The sequence below is a fragment of the Lutra lutra genome, chromosome 7, assembly GCF_902655055.1.
Source record: "Lutra lutra chromosome 7, mLutLut1.2, whole genome shotgun sequence".
Taxonomy (NCBI): domain Eukaryota; kingdom Metazoa; phylum Chordata; class Mammalia; order Carnivora; family Mustelidae; genus Lutra; species Lutra lutra.
The window spans coordinates 66,676,361-66,696,461 of record NC_062284.1 but is presented as its reverse complement, the minus strand read 5'-3'; the positions used below and the strand labels follow the sequence as shown (position 1 = coordinate 66,696,461).

At 37.1% G+C, this 20,101-nt stretch overlaps 1 protein-coding gene across 17 annotated transcripts in view; it reads right to left on the bottom strand.

The window, feature by feature from the left end:
• Positions 1-20,101, bottom strand: part of SEMA6D (semaphorin 6D) — a 597,430-nt gene that overhangs the window by 110,724 nt on the left and 466,605 nt on the right. The window lies entirely within an intron of this gene.

The window sequence follows — 20,101 nt, the reverse complement described above, 5'->3', positions numbered from 1 at the left end:
TCTCCCCCTACACAGTTCTGGTTTCCAAAAGATGCCACAAACCCATAGGACTCACCTTGCTTAAAAGCTTAAAAGCGTTATCTTAGCTGTCGCCTCCCCAATTCTCTCTTTAAATGAAAATAAAGGAACTGCTGACTAAGTATGGGATTATCCCTTGAATGTCACAATTTTGCCCCAGCCAGGCTGGTGCTAAATATAATTCCTAGTACAATTACTCACTGGGTAAAATAGGGATTTTTTTTTTTCCCTCAGGACACTGGCCTTGCCATTACATATACAGACATGTCTGAGCCCAACTTCCTGAAGCAGGAAGACAGTTCTATTTCTTATTCTCTCAGAGCATTCTTACGACACTGTGAAAATGCAAACACTGTTAAACCAGGACTTGGAAGTAGAAATCTGTAAACAGCATTTCTGGAAGTTCAGAAAAACACATCACACAAAATTTCTCTTAACTACTGGCTAGAAATTTTACCAAGGATATCTTGGAAATCTAAATTCTCATGTTTCTAGGACCATCCACGTATTACCAACAAGCACCTAGTTTAAGAACAGCAACACTTTACAATCTAGGAATTGGGACTTATGGTCTAACAACAGGAAGAATCCAGGTACTCTGAGTTTGTTCTGGACACTCTTGGCTGTAGGGTTGCCAAACTTAATTCCCTGAGGTTGTTTCTTCATCTGTAAAAATGTGAGTGCCTCAACTGATCTAATGCTGACTTGTTCTTCTCAGCTATGCTTTAAGAGTAAACATTTTTTTTAAAAGGTCCCTGAAAGTATTTACCTTAGGCAATGTCTGCCCACACCCTCTCTCTAACCATGATCTTGCTCTTTGCACTCCTGATGTTCTGTCTTCCTGAAAGGTTAGAGGATTGGAGAAAGACAGGAAGGGACATGCAGACAATAAAAGACAAAAACACGAACAAAGAGGGGAAGGCACCTGGGTGGCTCAGTCAGTTAAGCATCTGACTCTTGATTTTGGCTCAGGTCATGATCTCAGGGTTGTGAGATAGAGTCCCTTATCAGGCTCAGCGCTGAGCATGGAGCCTGCTTAAGATTTTTTCTCTCTCTCTCTCCCCTTTTGTCCTTCCCCCTTCCTTCTCTAAAAACAAAAACAAAACATGAATGAAGATAGGTAAGGGGAGAAAAGGCAGGAAGAATGGAGAGGGAAGGGTGGCAAGGGAAGGAAAGGCAGGAAGGATGGAAAGGAATAGCTTATAACACTTCAGAGTAGAGGATGGTAAAGCTGCAAAGACAGGAGTGAAGAATGGTTTCCTATTGACCCTTCCCTCTTCCCTGTTCAAGGGCTGAGAATATCAAGAATCATTCCTCATTGCAATTTAAATAAAAAAGTTAAATAACAATTCCACCAAGTCAACATCTATTTGCTATGGTTAGAGGGGATATTTGACAGAGAAAGACATTACATTTTGAAATATAAAGGGCTCTTGAGATGAGAGATGAGAGAGGAGCTTCTAGGTGACACTGCTTGGGAAATATCCCCTACTTCCCTCAGGCCCCATTAAAGCTGGGGAGATGAATACAATCAGAGGAGTTCTGTGAGGCCATGGTTGCTGAGGTCATGCATTGAGCCTGCCCAGCATTTGCATCTATCTTTCTAATTAATGCAAATGCTGTGAACAGTACAAAGAGTGGATTGGTAGAGCTCAAATCTCAAGGTGAGCTCTGAACAAATACAAAGAAAATGCTTGAAAACTTTGCAGTTAGATAGATGTTCAGTGTTGATACTAGAAAGTAGCTAACCACCACAGATTGTCAGGGTTCAAATGAAGAGAACAGGTCAGGTGCACAATGGTCACCAAGGAAAAGGCAAACCAGAAGCAGGACCAAAGAAGAGATCTCGTTTCTTCTGAGGAAGTGCCTTCGCAGAGATGCTAAGTGCTCTGCTCAGGGCGACATGTTAATGAGAAGGGGCTGTTATGTGATACAAATTATAATTACGCCTACAATTGTGTGCTACTTAGTTTTGAATATTTTATAGCTGTAATGCATGATAAATGGTTCAGTTCCCTTCCCAGTACAGATTTGAGTCTAAATAATTATTTTTTAAGTTAAGACTTCTTCAGTGGAATCAACACTTCCTGGAACTTTGCCTGGCACATGCAGTAGGAGCTCACTAGATATTCTATAAACAGGACTTTGTGATTATAAGGTGAGGAGTCTTCAGAAATAACCAATCAGAGCAAATTCATCTGTCATTGTGCCTGCATTTGTAAAGCATAAGGTTGGTACCTTATAAATATAAAACAAATGTCAACCTTCTCTGTGTGTTTATATGTAGATGTAAATACATGTTAGTTCAGCAGAAGTAACTATAAATAAAGAGTATTTACAGTAGATACAATACCATCAGTTGAGAATTGTTTTCATCAGAGGCTCTATTCACATATCCACTGTTATTTGTCCTCAGATTTGGTCGAATACTGGCTTCTGGATTGTTTTATTCAGATGGATATCTACTCATTTATGATGAAAAAGTCTGACACAGTAAAATACAGAGACCCAGAAGTCAAATGACTCAGGGTCTGATACAAATGTTCCTAACTGTCTAGGCATCCACGAGCAACTACTCCGCATTTTTGGAACTGCATTTCTTCATTTCCAAACAAGAGAGCTGAGCCAGGTGACTTTATGTGTCTTACCCACGTGCCCCAATTATCTAAAGGGTAGTTGCATTTTCAAACGTTCTCTTCTCCCAGGCAAACCACTAGAAGATCCTGGAAATTCCAGCACTTCGGTTTTCTAAATACATTACACAGTCTGCCTTGGGCTCAAAGAAGCACTGAGATCTTTCGATTGATTTTGTTTCCAGAATTCTAGTAAAGAACTCTTGACGAGTGTGTTCCAGGTACTTCCTATGACGCTAAGCTTCTCAGGTTTTTATTTCTGGACACCAGAAGGCTTAGCACCAGTTTACATGTAAATATCTTTTTTTTTTTTTTTTACCCCCCCAATACTCCCAACCCCACCGCTACTGTGGAAACAAAACAAAGCATCATCTGTGACTTCAATGGTCAACCCAAGAGTAATTCGGGATCAGAAAATATGGTAATTCAGTTCTAGTGACACTGAATTGAGTCAGGATAGACAGTTTACTGGCCAAAGGAGTGAAGGATTTCAAGTGTCTCTCTAGTTGGAACGAAGTAATTTTCCATTGCTGAATATACCTGAACTTTGCACAGTGACAGTGTTCTTGGAGCACTCTTTCTGGAAATTGTTCATGTCTGGGTAATCTTTAAGGGCTCCACTGCCCACAGAATTAAAGGAAATGATGTTTATTGAGAACCTATGTTATACCAGACATATTAAATGCCTTATGTATGTTGTTTCATTTGGTCATCAGAATTGATTTAAAATACATTTATGAGTATTTTACTCTGATCTTCAATTGCTTCAGTATGGTTTCAAGTTAGTCTTTGAGTCCACTTCTCCCCAACATGTAGCATAAGTTTATTTCATATTAACAAAATTATATGCTAATTGATTTGCCATATCTATAACTTTTATCATCCCATATGAGTGAATTGTGTGTGTGTGTGTGTGAACAATAACTACTTATTTTGAGCTCTTTCTCTCCTACACCCTACCCCCTCAATGTAGGTGAAATGCCATCTGTTTAAAAAGTCTTTGGTACTCTACACAACTAAAAATTGGTATATAGTAGTATTCAAATATATATATATATATATATATATATATATATATATATATATACACACACACACACATGCATACATATGAGTTGAATTGAGTTCACATATTGTGTGTTTAAAACAGAACGTTAAAAGAAATTAACTCCAAGAAGTGATGTAAATATGTATACATACAGAACGCCTAATGAGGCAAGTTATTGCTGAAACGTATTCGGACATATTTAGGGCTCAGATAGAGACAGAGGAAGATAAATTCTGAAAAGGATGCGCAAAGAGTGATGAGCTAATAACAGAATTTTCTGGCCTTCCTGATTTTACAACACTGTCATTAGCAGATAAAACTGAGATGAATGCTATTTCATAAAGACTTGGCTAATTTTAGGTTTCAGTGGTGCATTCAAAGAGGATGGCAGCAAGACAGAAATGGATTTACCGCTGCCATTCTGCTGCTACTTGTCCTGCGGCTTTTGGAGATGGTCCTTGAAGACCATGAGGACACAACACACACACATACACACACACACACAGGACTCTACCAGAGAGTGTGTGCATGCAGGGTGCAGATGGCAATACTCCTGCTCTGACACAGCATCTCTTTTGTATGCATAGCTTTGGAAACGTTGCAACTGTGGCGTTCACAAACCCTGCAGACACACACTGATACACTCTAACATACAGCCTCACTAGGTCTCCTTGGGCTTCCAAGGGGAGGCAAATCAGATACGTACCTTGCATTTGCGTGCCACACTGGAAGTCTGCAGTGACTGGCTTGGAATGGTCCTCAGGTCATTTCACTGAGGGTGTTAGGAATACCAGAAAAGAAGACTCAGCTGAGCTCTTTTAACTAAGTGATGTATGGAAGACAACTGAGCTAATTTTTCTGATTGGGACAAGAAGTGTTTCTGAATAACCAAGTTCTGTATTAGCATCATTTATGTTGGTTTTGTTTGTTGGTTGGTTGTTTTTCTTTTTGTTTTGTTTTGTTTGTTTTGTTTTTTTGCTTTATTTTAGGGACACGGGTTCTAATTCTACTCCTGCCGGCACTTTTGACATTTAGAGCAAAATCTCTCTGTAACTAGGCAACGTGGTTTCACTTTGAGCAAAAGGACTCCAGCATCACCTTCTGGGGACACAAGCTGGCCATTCTTCTTCTTGGACACACAAACATTATTACCTTCAAAGTCCCCATTTTCCCACAGAGCCAGCGCTTCAGATCTTCTGTTCACTTCCTAGAATGTGCTTTTCACAAATACTGTTTTTCTCTCTGAGTTTCTGTCTTCAGGAGAGAATGTGAGAAGCCAGCTCTTCATGCAGTTTCCATAGCTTCACCCCTCACCCAGAAAATCTTAAGGATTGTAGATTTAGCAGGGCAGTGCCAAGGTGGTGGAACCAAAATGGATTTTAAAAAATCTTAGTTCAGCCTGACAAGCAGAGATTACATCATCAGTATTTTCATCATCATCAAATTTTATTTCCTTTTTGTTACAGTAGAAATTGCAAGATGGGTAAGTATGTAAGAAAAGAGCATTTAAAACATGTCATCTCAGAAAAAAATAGACTCAAGCTCAATCTTTGTATACATCTCTCCTGACACAGTTTCCTGGGGAAGTGTCTTACCGGAAAGTCCATGGGGAAGGGGTTGGGGGAGGGAACAGGCAGGTAAATTTTCCTTAGAGAAATGCAATGATAAAAGTGGGATCCAGAGCTGATTAAGAAAGAAAATCTCCTTTTACTTGGCTTCCTAAGAAAATTAAGTGAACACGGAAAAGAACTGATACCTGTGACTCAGAGTTCAGAACTGACCAGCTCTCTTTTGCTCAAAGAAGATATCTGGCAAATGTGACCGTGTTTCTTTATCCCAAACCCAACTTTACTAACAGATGAAACAGCCAAGGACGCCTGCTTTTCAAATTTCTTAAATTTGCATATGAAAACCTGGGTTCTCCTGAATGGTCCAAACAAGTGTAAATCAACTCTTCAAGATTTTCAGAAAGTTTGTGAGTCACTCAGAATGCAGAAAAAATTCACTTGTCACATCAAACTGGTTCTTAAATAAACTATGTATTTTTATTGAAAAAAGCAATACTTGTATATGGCAAAAATTCAAGTATTACCAAAAACTGTTCACCAAAAAGTAAGCTTTCTCCATATCCTGGTAACTGGGTTCACTAACTTAGAGTGACTCCTGTTATGAGGGACTTATTTATCCACACAAAAATAGGTAAATAGAGCCTTCACAAGCATCTGTGTCTCCATGTGTCTATTTGCCTACATATCACATATACTTTCCTGCCCTTTGCTACTCTTATTTTTTTTTAATCTTAGAACATACCAAAGTTCTCTGATTTATAGATCTAGCCCACTTATATATTTTTTTAAGATTTTATTTATTTATTTGACAAACAGAGATCACAAGTAGGCAGAGAGGCAGGCAGAGAGAGAGAGGGGGAAGCAGGCTCCCCGCTGAGCAGAGAGCCCCATGCGGGACCCTGGGATCATGACCTGAGTGGAAGGCAGAGGCTTAACCCACTGTGCCACCCAGGTGCCCCTACAGATCTAGCCCATTTAAAAAAATGTAAATTATTGCATTGTGTCAATCTCCGTAATTCATTTAATTTGGCCTCCTATTCATTCACATTTAGATTATTTCCATATGCTTATTACAACCTTTCATGGAGTATTTTATGCCCCTTACAAGGAGCATGACCTCAGGCAAGTTATTTAATATTTATTTCAGTTTCTTTATTTGTTAATTGGGGACAACAGTAGTACTTATCTATGGCAAAAGCTTTTATTTTGAAAATTCATTTACTTATTTTTGTGGGGGAGAGAGTGTGAGCCTGAGAGTTGAGAGTCTGGGAGGGGGAGAATAAAAGAATCTCAAGCAGACTCCCTGCTGAGAGCAGAGTGCAGTTAGCGGTTAGGCTTCATCCCACCCAGGATCTGAACCCGAAATCAAGAGTCACATGCTCAGCCGACTGAGCCACCCAGCACCTGTCTGCGGCAAAAACTTTTGATTGCCTATCCAGCAACTATTTCTTCCTTTTTCAAGTTTTAGAATCCTGACTTTGTCTTCTTGGCAATACAACATGCTAAGGTAAATTGAGTCCCTCCCCTAGTCCTAGAGGATGAAAAAAATAATTTGTTTTAGCAAGGTTAGCAATTACGTTCCTCTTTGTTAGGGATTAGTCTAAGCCTGGGTACAAGATATGGTGATATAATTAATTGTTTAAAAGTGTAGGTCTTATTATGTTGAGCTATGTTCCCTCTAAACCTATTAAAACTCTCAGCAAAGTAGGTTTAAGGGAACATACCTCAACATAATAAAGTCCATATACGAAAAACTCACAGCTAACATCATACTCAATGGTGAAAAACTGAGAGCTTTTCCTCAAAGATCAGGTATAAGACAAGGATGTCCACATTCACCACTACCATTCAAAATAATACTGGAAGTCCTAGCCACAGGAATCAGACAACAAAAGAAATGAAAGGCATCCAAATCAGTAATAAAAAAAGAAAACTATCACTATTTGAGATGACATAATATATATGTATATATATAGAAAACCCTAATGACTCCTCCAAAAATCACTAGAACTGATAAATGAATTCATATTAATATACAAAATTACCAAATTAATATACAAAATCTGTTGCATCTCTTTACACCGATAAAGAAGTAGCAGAAAGAGAAATTAAGAAAATAATAATTTACATCAAAAATAATAAAATACCCAGGAAAAAAATTTAAAGAGATAAAAGACCTACAGTCCAAAACCTATAAAACACTGATGAAAGAAATTGAAGGTGACACAAATGGAAACATATTCATTCCATGCTCATGGATTGGAAGAACTAATATTGTTAAAATGTCCATACTCCCCAAAGCAATCTACAGATTTAATTCACTCTATCAAAATACCTGCCACATTTTTCATAGAACTAGAACAAATGATACTAGAATTTGTACAGAAGCACGAAAGAGCATGAATAGCCAAAGCAATCATGAGAAAGATGAAGAAAGCTCAAGGTATCACAATCCCAGATTTCAAGATATACTACAGAGCTATAGTAATCAAACAGTATGGTACTGGCACAAAAAAGAGACATAAAAATCAATGGAACAGAATAGAGTCCAGAAATAAACCCATGCATAGACGGTCAATTAACCTTTGACAAAGGAGACAAGAATATACAATGGAAGAAAGACTGTCTCTTCAATAAATGGTGCTGAGAAAACCGGACCCCTTTCTTACACCATGCAAAAGAATAAAAAATTGGATTAAAGACCGAAATATGAGACCTGAAACCGTGAAAATCCTAGAAGAAAATGTAGGGAGTAATTTCTTTGACATTGGCCACAGAAACATTTTTCTAGATATGTCTCCTCAGGGAGGGGAAACAAAAGCAAACTAAACTGGCAGACTACACCAAAATAAAAAGCCTTTGCACAGCAAAGGAAATCATTAACAAAATGACAAGGCAACTTATTGAGTGTAAGAAGATATTTGCAAATGATCCATCCATTAAAGGGTTAATATCCAAAGCGTATAAGGAATGTATAAACTCAAAACCAAAAAACCCCAAATAATCCAATTAAAAATGGGAAGAGGAACTGAAAAGACATTTTTCCAAAGGGGACATATAAATGGTCAACAGACACAGGAAAAGATGTTCAACAGTACTAATCATCAGGGAAATGCAAATGAAACCCACAATGAGATAGCAGCTTACACCTGTCAGAATGGCTAAAATCAAAAAGACAAGAAATAACAAGAGTTGGCAAGGATATAGAGAAAAGGAACCCTTGTGCACTGTTGGGAATGCAAATTCATTCAGCCACTGTGGAAAACAGTAGTTTCCTCAAAAAACCTAAAAAAGAATTATATTATCCAATAATTCCACAAATGGGTATTTACCCAAAGAAATGAAAACACTAATTTGGAAAGATATGTGTACCCATATGTTTATTGCAGCATTATTTACAAGAGTCAAGATATAGAAGGAACCCAAGTGTCCATCAAAAGATGAGTAGATAAGGAAGATGTGGTAAATATACACACATGCAGAAATACTACTCAGCCATAAAAATGAATGAGATCTTGCCATTTGCAATAATGTGGATGGACCTAGAGGGTATAATATTGAGTGAAATAAGTCAGTCAGAAAAAGACAAATACCAAATCATTCCACTTATGTGTGGAATTTAATAAATCGCCAGCCAACCAACCAAACAAAAGAGACACCCCCAACCCCTGACTCTTAAATATGGAGAAAAAACTGATGGTTGCTCGAGGGATAGTGATTGGGGGATGGGTGAAATAGATAAAGAGGATTAAGAGTACATTTGTCATCATGAGCCCTGAGTAATGTACTGAATTGTTGAATCATTATATTCAGGTATATATTTGTATACCTGAAACTAATATAACACCATATATTAATTATATTTCAATAAAAATAAAATAAGTAAAAATTGAAATCCACATTCACAGAAAAAATTAAAAAAAAATAAAATTTAATGTAATTAAAAAAAAAAAAAGAGTTTGACTCTGAAGTCAGCTGCCTGGACAAGAATCTTGAGTCCAGGATTTATTGGCTGTGTAAATTCAGGTAAGTTACTTAAACTCTCTCAACATCAGGAATACAAAAGTACCTATTGTATAAAGGATATTGTGAAGATTAAATGAGTGAATTGATATAAAGAACTAAGAGCAGTGTCTGGTAATTATTAAGTCCTTGATAAATGCTACTATTAATACTATCTGTCTAATGAAATGTCTTCTAGAAAGATAAAATGCTCCTGATCAAAGAGACACAAGACGACGACATTGGTTTGCTTCTTGCTTCTGATGCTACCATGTGATGCTGTGTGCGACTATGACTATCTGAGCTACTACAGTCATCTTGTCACTGTCAGTAGGCCAAGAAAACTGTCCAGGCATCAACCAGAACCCAGACTGCTGCACTATAGATTTGTGACTAAGATCATTTACCTCCAAACTTCTTGTTTAATGAACTTCTAAATTGTTTAGCCCATGTTTCAGTGGGCATTTGGTTACTTGCAGCTAATAGCACTCCCAACTGATACATAGTTATAAATGTTTGTGTAGATGAAATAAATTGATACTACATGTAAAGCACTTAGATGAATGCTTGGTCTATGATGAATGTGCAATAAGTAATAGTTATCATTATTATCTTATTGTTATATTTGAGTACATATACATAAAATTAAATATTTTACATAAATTCATACAAAAGCAACTTCTGGGTCTCAGAGCATGTTCATTTCAAACTTTAATATGTATCATCAAGTTGTCCTTTAAGGAAGTACATCAAATTAAAACAACAGCATTTTATACTTTAAATTTATATATTTTTTAATTGTAAGTGAAGTTAAGCATCTTTCTTATAAGTATAGGGGCCATTTGTATTTCTTTTTCTGTGACCCATGTATTCATGATCTGCACCCTTTCCCTTATTGAATTCCAAGAACTTTGCATACATAAAGGAAATCATCTTTTTGTTATAGTGTAAAAATATAAATTTGCCACTAAATTTTTTTTGTTGTGCCAAAATTTAATTCTGTAATCAAATTATGAGCCATCATTTTCTTGCTTATGAAAACCTTTTGCACTCCAAGTTTATAAACAAAACAAAACAAAAAACAACAACACAAAAAGTATGATCCCATATAATCTAATACTTTCATTTTTTAAAACATTTGACTGGTGGATCCATTCGTGTTTGGTAACAGGTGTAGCTTTATTCTTTTCCAAATGGCTGGCCACTTTCCCAATACCATTTTATTGAGCAATTCCTATTTTTCCATTGATTTTAGCATTAAATTTATTATATACTAAATTTTCTACATATATTTGGAACTGGATTGTCTGTCCTATCTCACTGTTCTAGTTGTATGTAATGTGTTAACATCAATTGCTTAATGTAGAAATACATTTATATAGCAATTGAGTTATACCTTACTTATTATTTCTACTTTTCTGAACTTGTCTGAGTTCCCATGTGTTCATTTTCCACAAAGACTTTCCTGTCTGTTTCTCTAATTTAAAATATTCCATTGATATTTTACTTTGGATTCTATCAAGTTCATTAATTTGAAAACTGACATCTTAATAATATCAAGACCTGTTCAATGATAAGGTATGCCCTTTTTATTCCTCAATAGTTTTCTTTATACAAATCATGGTGATTTCTTGTTCAGCTTGTTACCAACTTTTTTTTTTTGGTTGTTATTTAAAATAGTATCTTTTCTTCTATTATATATTTATATCTATTATATAATATATAATATATATATTATATATTATATATATATTTTTAACTATAATCTGAGGAAATGGAATAATAGTCCTTATGCCTTCTTAAGCAGAAGATGCTCAATATAACTTAACTTTTTTCCTTTTAACACAAATTGCTAAAATTATGTAGACTACTGTGACTAATTTGATAAACTGTAACAATGTAAGCTATCATAATAGATACTAGAAGATGATGGATCGAATCTTTACAGGTGTGGGTGTAAAGACTATATAACCTGACACCAAAATTGGACAAAGATAGCTTTGGCCAGTGTCATTATGAATGTCATTGCTAAAATTAAAAATAAGTTCTTGAACTTTAAATTGAGGAGTCTTTGATCATTTATTTAATTCTAAGCTATACATTCTTATACCTTTTAATGTCTTTGAAGATAAAAAGCACCTTATAATCCATATGTATATTTTACAGAGTAATGTTTCTTTTTTCTGTTGAAAATTTCTTTACCTTAATAATCGATGACTTCTAAGACTTGAGAAAGTACTGTAATATATTACAGCCATGTAGGTTTCCCACCTTCCCGCCCCTCCAGGAAAGCATGAATGGTTTAGTATATTTATTAAAATGATTACAGCTGTTGTTCAAAGAATAAAACATGAATTTATTGAGGGATGTTGAAAGATTTAGATAAGATCAACATGTGATTTTTTTTTTTTTTTTTTAGAAAGTTAGTAACAGGGGCGCCTGTGTGGCTCAGTGGGTTAAGCCTCTGCCTTCAGCTCAGATCATGATCTCAGGGTCCTGGGATTGAGCCCCACATCAGGCTCTTTGCTCAGCAGGGAGCCTGCTTCCTCCCCTCTCTCTGCCTGACTCTCTGCCTACTTGTGATCTCACTGTCTCTGTCAAATAAATAAATAAAATCTTCAAAAAAAAAGTTAGTAACATATTAGATAAAGAATAATCACTATCATCATAAAAATATCTTAAACCAATTACTACCATTATTCTTAAATAAGACACTACATACAAATGTTATATTAAAGTCAGGATGAAAAATGAAGTCCTTCTGTCCCTGTATGGAACAAATTTTTCTATCAATTCTAGCCTAAGTCTTGTTGGTTTAAAAAACAGGTATAAATGGGCAAGGGAAGAAAACATGCATTGTTTTTAGATATATTCTTCCTCTTTCTTTTTTTTTTTTTTTTTTAAAGATTTTATTTATTTATTTGACAGAGAGAAATCACAAGTAGGCAGAGAAGCAGGCAGAGAGAGAGAGGAGGAAGCAGGCTCCCTGCTGAGCAGAAAGCCCGATGTGGGGCTCGAACCCAGGACCTGGGATCATGACCTGAGCCAAAGGCAGCGGCTTAACCCACTGAGCCACCCAGGCGCCCCATATTCTTCCTCTTTCTGAAGTAAGTTTTTAAAGTAAATTCAATTAAATTTTTAAAATGCAAACGTCAATAAATTCCTTATACTCTTGTAACCATGTAGTCAGAAAGTGGAAAAAATATTGTTCATGGCAACAGTAATAATTTTAAAAACCTAGGAAACAAACTTAGAATGAGCAGGAATAAACTGAAGAAAATAAAAAAAAACTGCTAAAGACATAAAAGCAACTTAAAGACATGAGGAATTGTATTACTTCTTTATATAAAAATCCCAGGTATGTCACATATATGATTTTAAGGCATTTAGAACCTTCAAATATTTAATAGCTTTCCATTTTTGATTCTGATATTAGGGCTTAAAAGCTTACTACTTAGCTGACTCATTATCATTTGTCTGTGCTCACCCATTTTTGTCTATTAATGTTAGCATTACACTTTTGCTTCTGTCTTTTGCCTTAAAGGAAGACAAATCAAACTGTACAATTTCCCCAATACCCTTAGAGTAGCATACTCAGTGTAGCTCTAACATTGGATACAATGGGTGACCCAGAGAGAGCGCTTTGTTGGATGACATGTTTTCAACATGGCAGTCTGACATCCTCTAGGATTATAGGCATTACACAGGGCATTCTTTGTGCCCTAATCATCATAGCTGTTTGCTTTTTTTCTCTTTTGTCACTTGCTATTTTCCACTGTCAGAATGTCTACTGGTTTCCATGCCTGTTTCTGCTTCTAATTGATGTCCCCATGCTGATCACCATCCTTCTCCTCTGCATGTTTTGTCGCATTTTGCAAAAGGCAGGCTTGATATTTCATCAAAGGGCTCTTCCCATCCATGCGGTAGTTTTTATCAGCTGCATTTGGGGTTGTGCTGCTTCTTGGCTGCTAAAAAGTTTCACGTATTTTTCCAGCTATTTATGAGTTTGAAGGTTTTCTGGGAGTATGGCTATTCTAGAAAGCTGAATTCTGGACAGTAAAAGCTTGATGGAATTGTTTTTACAGGTAAGAGAAATGCAATTTTTATTATAAATAGAATCAATGTGTTCATTGGTATCTGGACTTAATTAAGAATGATTTTAAGATGAAAAATCCGAAGGATGCGTAAGAAGTGTATGGAGGCTAACCTCTTCTAGCAAGAATTATCTGCCAGCCTATCATGCTGGACACTTTGTACAGTCAATTCTCATTATTCAAGGTATTTATGTCCTATAAAGTCACCACAACTGCTAAATTAGAGAATTTGGAACCATTGCTCCAATGGGAAATACAGGGTTAGGTTCCTGTGAACCTCTGTCACAGTGTTTTTGTCAACTAATCAATACATAGCCTTGTTATATGGGCGTTTTTATCTAAAGGCACCTTATTCAATATATATTGTTCATGGTTCATTGATTTATTGACATTGAAGTCATGGCCAACAGGACAAAACAGGACTGTAACTCAGACCTGAGGAAAGCTTATCTAATGCATCCATTTTCTCCAAAAGGAACATCCCAGCCTTCTTGCACTTAGCAACCCCAGACCAGCACTTTAACACTACACTTGGACACATGGAAGCCAGTTGGTGAAGAAGTGAAATTACCAACAAAACAACAACAACAACAAAAATCCAAAAACATGGCAGTAAATAGACCATGGATGGACAATTGTTCTCAGAACGAGGGCTGAAACAAGAAGGCAGAACATCACCTCCTTTGACTTCAGGTGGGAATGTGTAACAGGTAACTCAAATCTTTTACCACTTCATGCACATTCATAAATGACCAGGAAAGTGTCATGAGCATTGATTTTGGAGTTACAAATATATTTTGGCAAGTAGGCTAATTCACAATTACTGAAACAATGAATAATGAGAATTCTTTTACATTTGGATTTTTATTTAATATTTAAAAAAACTCTCAAAGATAAATCTTGGCATCCCCAACCTACAGATGAGAAAGTTAAGATACAGAAAAGCTTCACAGTAGAAAAGCTTCAAGAACATGCTAATAATATGTGGTGCTTTGTTCATTTAATTCTAAGACCCTAATTCTTCCCATGACAGTTTTCCAAATATGAATAATGACCTTCTAATTCATTTTCTTTGAAGAAACTTGAATCTACTTGCCACATTTAAAATAGGGTGCATGATTACCTAAAAACAATAAAATAGTGATCTGTGTCATTTTACTGGGCTTCTTGTAATCTTTGTAAATATTTATAGCAATAATATTCCCTCTTAAGTTTCTGATTTTCTGTTTGGAAGAGTTTAAGAATATAATTATGGAAAGACAAGAATTATGACCGTAGTTCTTAACTCTGGCTTCACATCGGAGTTCACTGAGAAGTTAAGTAAGGAGATATGAATGTCTGTGGGTGAGACCCAAGCACCTGTAGCATATGTAAAAACAGTCCAGGTTATCTGAATGTGCGGCCAGGTTGAGAGCCATTGCACTGCAGGGAATGCAGAAACCAGCTAAGCTATTTACTCCATTTTCCTCAATATGGAGTCCTGAAAGGTATGGAAAGAAAGGTAAAGATCTATCATAGAATTATAAACCTGGCTGAATAGTGGTGTAAATGATAATCTAATACTATTGAATTAAACAGAAAGAAGAGGCTTCTGATTTGGAATTGAAAGATTATCACCATCCCTCCTTTTTTTTTGCATCTTAGATTAAGACCTAAGTATGGGTCTTTGGTAGAAGATTTACAATCATATCAACATGGAAGATAAGATTCTCTATCAGTATAAATGCCCTAGGGCAAGAACTATACGTATTTTGCTTGCCACGCAATCTCCAGAGCCCAGCCTGGAAAAATGTAATTCTCACCAAATATGTATTGAATATATTAGTGACGCATCACACTGATCTGAGAATGAGTGAGGCAGGGACCTTTAATCCTTGATTAATTCTCCATTCATTTATTCATGGACAGTATCTCCTTCTGTCCATGCATGCCTTCTGTGTCTCTGTTTACTGTGCAATACACATACAAAAGAAACCACCAAGAAACTTTCACTGCCGTTGCGTGGATAAGGCATATAAAATATTAGGAATCCATATTAAATAATTATTTTAACAGCACCACACTGAATCACAAAGATAATAAGTATTGCTGTTGGGAGTGTTTAGGCAAAGCTTTACAGAGGCATAGGGTTTCCTGGAGTACCTGCAGGCTCTGCACAGAAAAGAGCAAGTCAATCAAAGGAACATTCAACACCAGAAGGAGACGCTAGTGGCTTCAGCTCTATTCTCTACAGGCCTTGCTAAGAAGGAGTGAGCCTTTTCTCCGGGATTGGGAAGAGTGCGTGGGTTCTAGCAAAGGAGCACCAGCAGTTAATTTTCTCTGCTATTTGTGATTTTTATTTTCATCGTATATTTGAAGAGTCTCTATTATTTCCTGCGGAGTCAAGTTTCTTTTTATGTGCAGATTCCATCGCACACTAAGCATGCTTACATGTGGATAGCTTCCGGTTACAGTTCTATTGGAAGTTTTTCTATGTAAAGAGTGATTTAGCCTTGATTTAAGAAAATTTCTCATTATCTTGCATTTTCCTTGTAAACTGATCTTCCCTCAATTATACCTTGCCAGGTGTATGGGCATGTTTATCTGCTAAGAAGACAGAATTATTTTTACCATCCCCTTTCCTAGCCAAGGAGAACTGGAAGCAATAAACATGCTTGAAGAACTAGTCTCTCCGTGTTCCTGGAGCTCGGCACTACAAACTCTGTGTCCAAGGAGTACGAGGCTCCTGTATGTTTCACTATTTAAACAGTTTTGATTGCTGCCCTGCATGGTGAATTGATTTAAAACCAGATTCATCGTAGCTGGACTGAGGGTCCCTCAAAAATACTTCCACTCACTGATGGGGAACAGCAGTATGCGTGTATATCGAAGTCTGAGGAAAAGCAGAGACCAAAATGATCAATCCCTTAAGTAAATGAGACACCAATGAGCCAACAGTATGCCAAGTCAGTCCTTGAATCTTTGTTTGGACCTTGCTTTCTCTTGAGATGTGTGGGACACAAGCTCCATGCCAAGTTTTTGAGTATTATTATTTTTCAGGTAATAGTGAAGGCCACAGGAGCACAGTCTACCTTGCAGGTGGATCCAAGAAGGCTCTAGCAAGGACCTCTGTGCATGCATGACTCAAAAGTCCTAAGCATTATCTAGCTACATAATGCCACAGTTGCATCTTTAGCACTCCCTGGAAAGTGGAGAGGGGTGGGAGTTTTAAAGAAGAGGATAAAGGTAGGTGGGGGTTGGGGAGGGAGACTGGGGAATTCCAGAGCCTAGCACAGACTTCAAAGTCCTATGCCTGCTAATCTCATAAAGTCCTTGAACTCCTCCACAAAGAGCTGCACTTGTTAGTAAAACTCTTAACCCTTAACATACTAGTACCCTGCAAACTCAGGAAACTACACAAAGGCCAGGTGACATATCTTGTGAAAACTGGATTGTGTTTTCTGTTTTTCTTTCTCATCATCTCAGCATTAACTGAGTGAACCTTCTATATGCAAAGTACTGTTTAAACAGAGTAGGGAATTCCACATTTAAGAATTATTTCCTGGGGCGCCTGGGTGGCTCAGTGGGTTAAGCCTCTGCCTTCGGCTCAGGTCATGGTCCCGGGGTCCTGGGATCGAGCCCTGCATTGGCCTCTCTGCTCAGCAGGGAGCCTGCTTCCCTTCCTCTCTCTCTGCCTGCCTCTCTGCCTACTTGTGATCTCTCTCTGTCAAATAAATAAATAAATAAAAATCTTAAAAAAAAAAAAAAAGGAATTATTTCCTGACTACCAGGAGTTACAGTTGTTCAGTGAAGATAGAGCAGTATGTGTGTAGCAAAACATGATTCAGAAAATAAGGTTATGAATATTAGGAGTAAGATGGGATCACCACCAATGTGGGAAAAGAGGGAAGTATTCCAGTATTTAAGCCGGCCATTCTTAAAGGACACACAGACTTCTCATTGACCAAGGTGTGTTCAGGCAGGAGCAAGATGGCGTGGTTGCAAGGTTCAAGGAAGTGACTGGTCCAGCTGGGCTGAAGGAAAGGTTCACCTGGGGTGGCAGTGATTGATAAAGCTGAGCAGGGGGGTGGGGGCCTAACTGTGTAGAGTAATGAAGTTGTTCTCATTAAGAAGCATATAGTAGAAAGGATGCTTTAGGCAAACAATTGCCTTGTTGGTATGTGGTATTGTTTGGGGACAGGAGAAGATAGGGTACACAGTGTAGTTTGCAGGGTATAAATGATAATCCTACATATTTGTGTAGAACTTCACTTTTTATGAAGTGCTTTCATATTTAACTTTCTTAGTACAATAAATAAGGGAAACTGGGGCTCAGAAAATTTCATGGCTTTCTTGGCAAAACCAGAACTCAAATACAATTCTGATGTGGTTCCACAACCAGGGATTTCTTCTAATTTACTACAGTCCCTACGGTTCAGTTAGGGGCTCAAATCTGTGAACTGAAATGGCAGCTGGGGGAAAAGGAAGAAGAGATGGATTTGAAAGATGTTGTAAAGAAAGGACACCGAGTCTTGGTGACTGATATGAGGACATGACTTGTAGGGGAAGAGAACAATCTAGACTCAACTCCTGATTTCATTAAGCCCTTACTGAACATTTCTGTTTTCTGAATTCCTAGAATACATTGTCTAAAGCACGTATCTTAGTTTATTCCTTCCTACTATGTTCTCTAATTGTTTTTGGAATGTTAGTCTTTTATCTTCAAGTCTAAGATTACCCAAACATGAAACATTATTTTAGTTTTGTTGTATTCCCCATATCAATTAGACCATTACTGTGAAAATACATATAGATTTATTAAACGATGCTCTATTGTGTGTAATATATAACTTTTTTAGGTAATAATTGAGCCAAACATCATGGAAAAGAGGGAGCATGATTAAGAGACGGATTGATAAAATGTTGACATATTATGATTTTTCCAGATCTAAAAGAAACTAATGTTTGCATAATACTCATTCATCTGTCACTATCTCAGAGTTTCATTTCCCAGAGGTACTAAGGGTGAAGATTAGCCCTTTTTTTTGTTTTTGTTAGACAAGGCTGCATTGTATCACAGCTTGGATTATAGTCATTGATTCATTTAGCAAACATTAATGGATGCCCTATGAAATATGTACTGTCCCACTCTGAAACTCTAGCCCCTCCTGGGGGTAGTGGGGTGGGTGTCCTTGGGACTGGATAGCAAGGCAAGAAAACCTAAACTGAAACAATTGGAAATGCTGCTCTCAATAGTATATCAGAAAAATGTTTAGCAGACAGAGGGGGTACAAAATTACGGAGAGGAACATCAGAAAGGGTGCCAAATCTAGTAAAGAACATGGCTAGAATATCAGATCATTGAATCAGGAGGTCTGACATAGAAAAAGATCCACCAAAGATACACTAGGATTGAAAAAATGGAGCAGGACATGGAAAGATCCTGAGTAATAGCCTTACTCTAGAACATTCCTTAGGTGTCAAGATTCACAAAGCAAAAGTAGTTTAACTCTGGTTTAAAGGCTTCAGTCAGAACAGTCATGAGTGGATTAGGAATCAGACAGAATAATTTCCACCGGCAGAAGTTCTTTAGGACAGGATCCTCGTTTATTTCATGTCTGTATTCGTGTCCCCGATACTTGTATCTTATTAACTTTTTGATGGTTCATAGTTTACAGTAAAGGAAAAGGAACATGCATATTCACCTCCTCATGTTATTAACATAACGCTTTGTCTGAAAATTATTAATAAGATCCTAAACAAGAAAATAGCACACAGTTATAAACACATTTGCTGGCACTCAGTAAACAAAGAACAGATGCGAACATTACTGCTCTAATGAATCAACAATGCAGTAAGATCAGAACTAACTTCCAGATAATTTTAAAGTTCCTTATAACATGTCAGCAAATTTGAATGTCATTTTCATGTTTTCCAGAGGGAAGTATGATCTGATCAGACTCGAGATGCAGCAGAGTAAGAGAAATATTACCCTGAATTTACGGTTTAGGTCAGTGCCGTACTAGCCTTGCTGTTTGGTGAATTAATTAATTCCTTCAAGCCTCATTTTCCTAATCTGTACAGTGAAGAAAAAAAAAAAAGACTATTTTACCTATGTTCCAATGTTATTGTCAAGACAAAATGAGTTAATAAATGTGAATTTGGAAATGAAGGTTTCCTGTGGTACAAACCACTATATAAATGCATGCTACCTGAATCAGTTTGGAAGGAAATCAGCAATTAGTGAGTTGGGCATCAACTATAGGTGTGTGTGTGTGTGTGTGTGTGTGTAATAATAATATGTGTGTGCATGTATATATATACAATATATATTAGTATTTATATTGAGCACCTTCTATGTGCTAAGCAGCATATTTTCAAATTTGAAGTCAGCAAATACCACTCAGCTGTGAGTTCCTACAGAGCCAGAATCGTTCTTGGATGAGACGGTGCAGCGCTTTTTCATCACAAGCCCCTCCCCAGGTGGTTCTGATCTCATCTATGGATTGGTATGTGGACATGTTGGATGAGGTTGTGCAGCATGGCTCTCGTGGGCTAGGTCTCTAGAATAAAGGCAAACCTAAAAAATGAAGCCTAAAAAATAAAGACTCCTCAATGAATACAATTCCCATCAGGGTCCACTCCTGAATCCTGCACTTAACTACCAACGCCTCCTGGTACAAGTCAGTTAACTCAATGCTGGCAGGATAAAATGCCACCAGGCTTTTAAGTGTTGAGCACGGTGCTGACACGTCACAG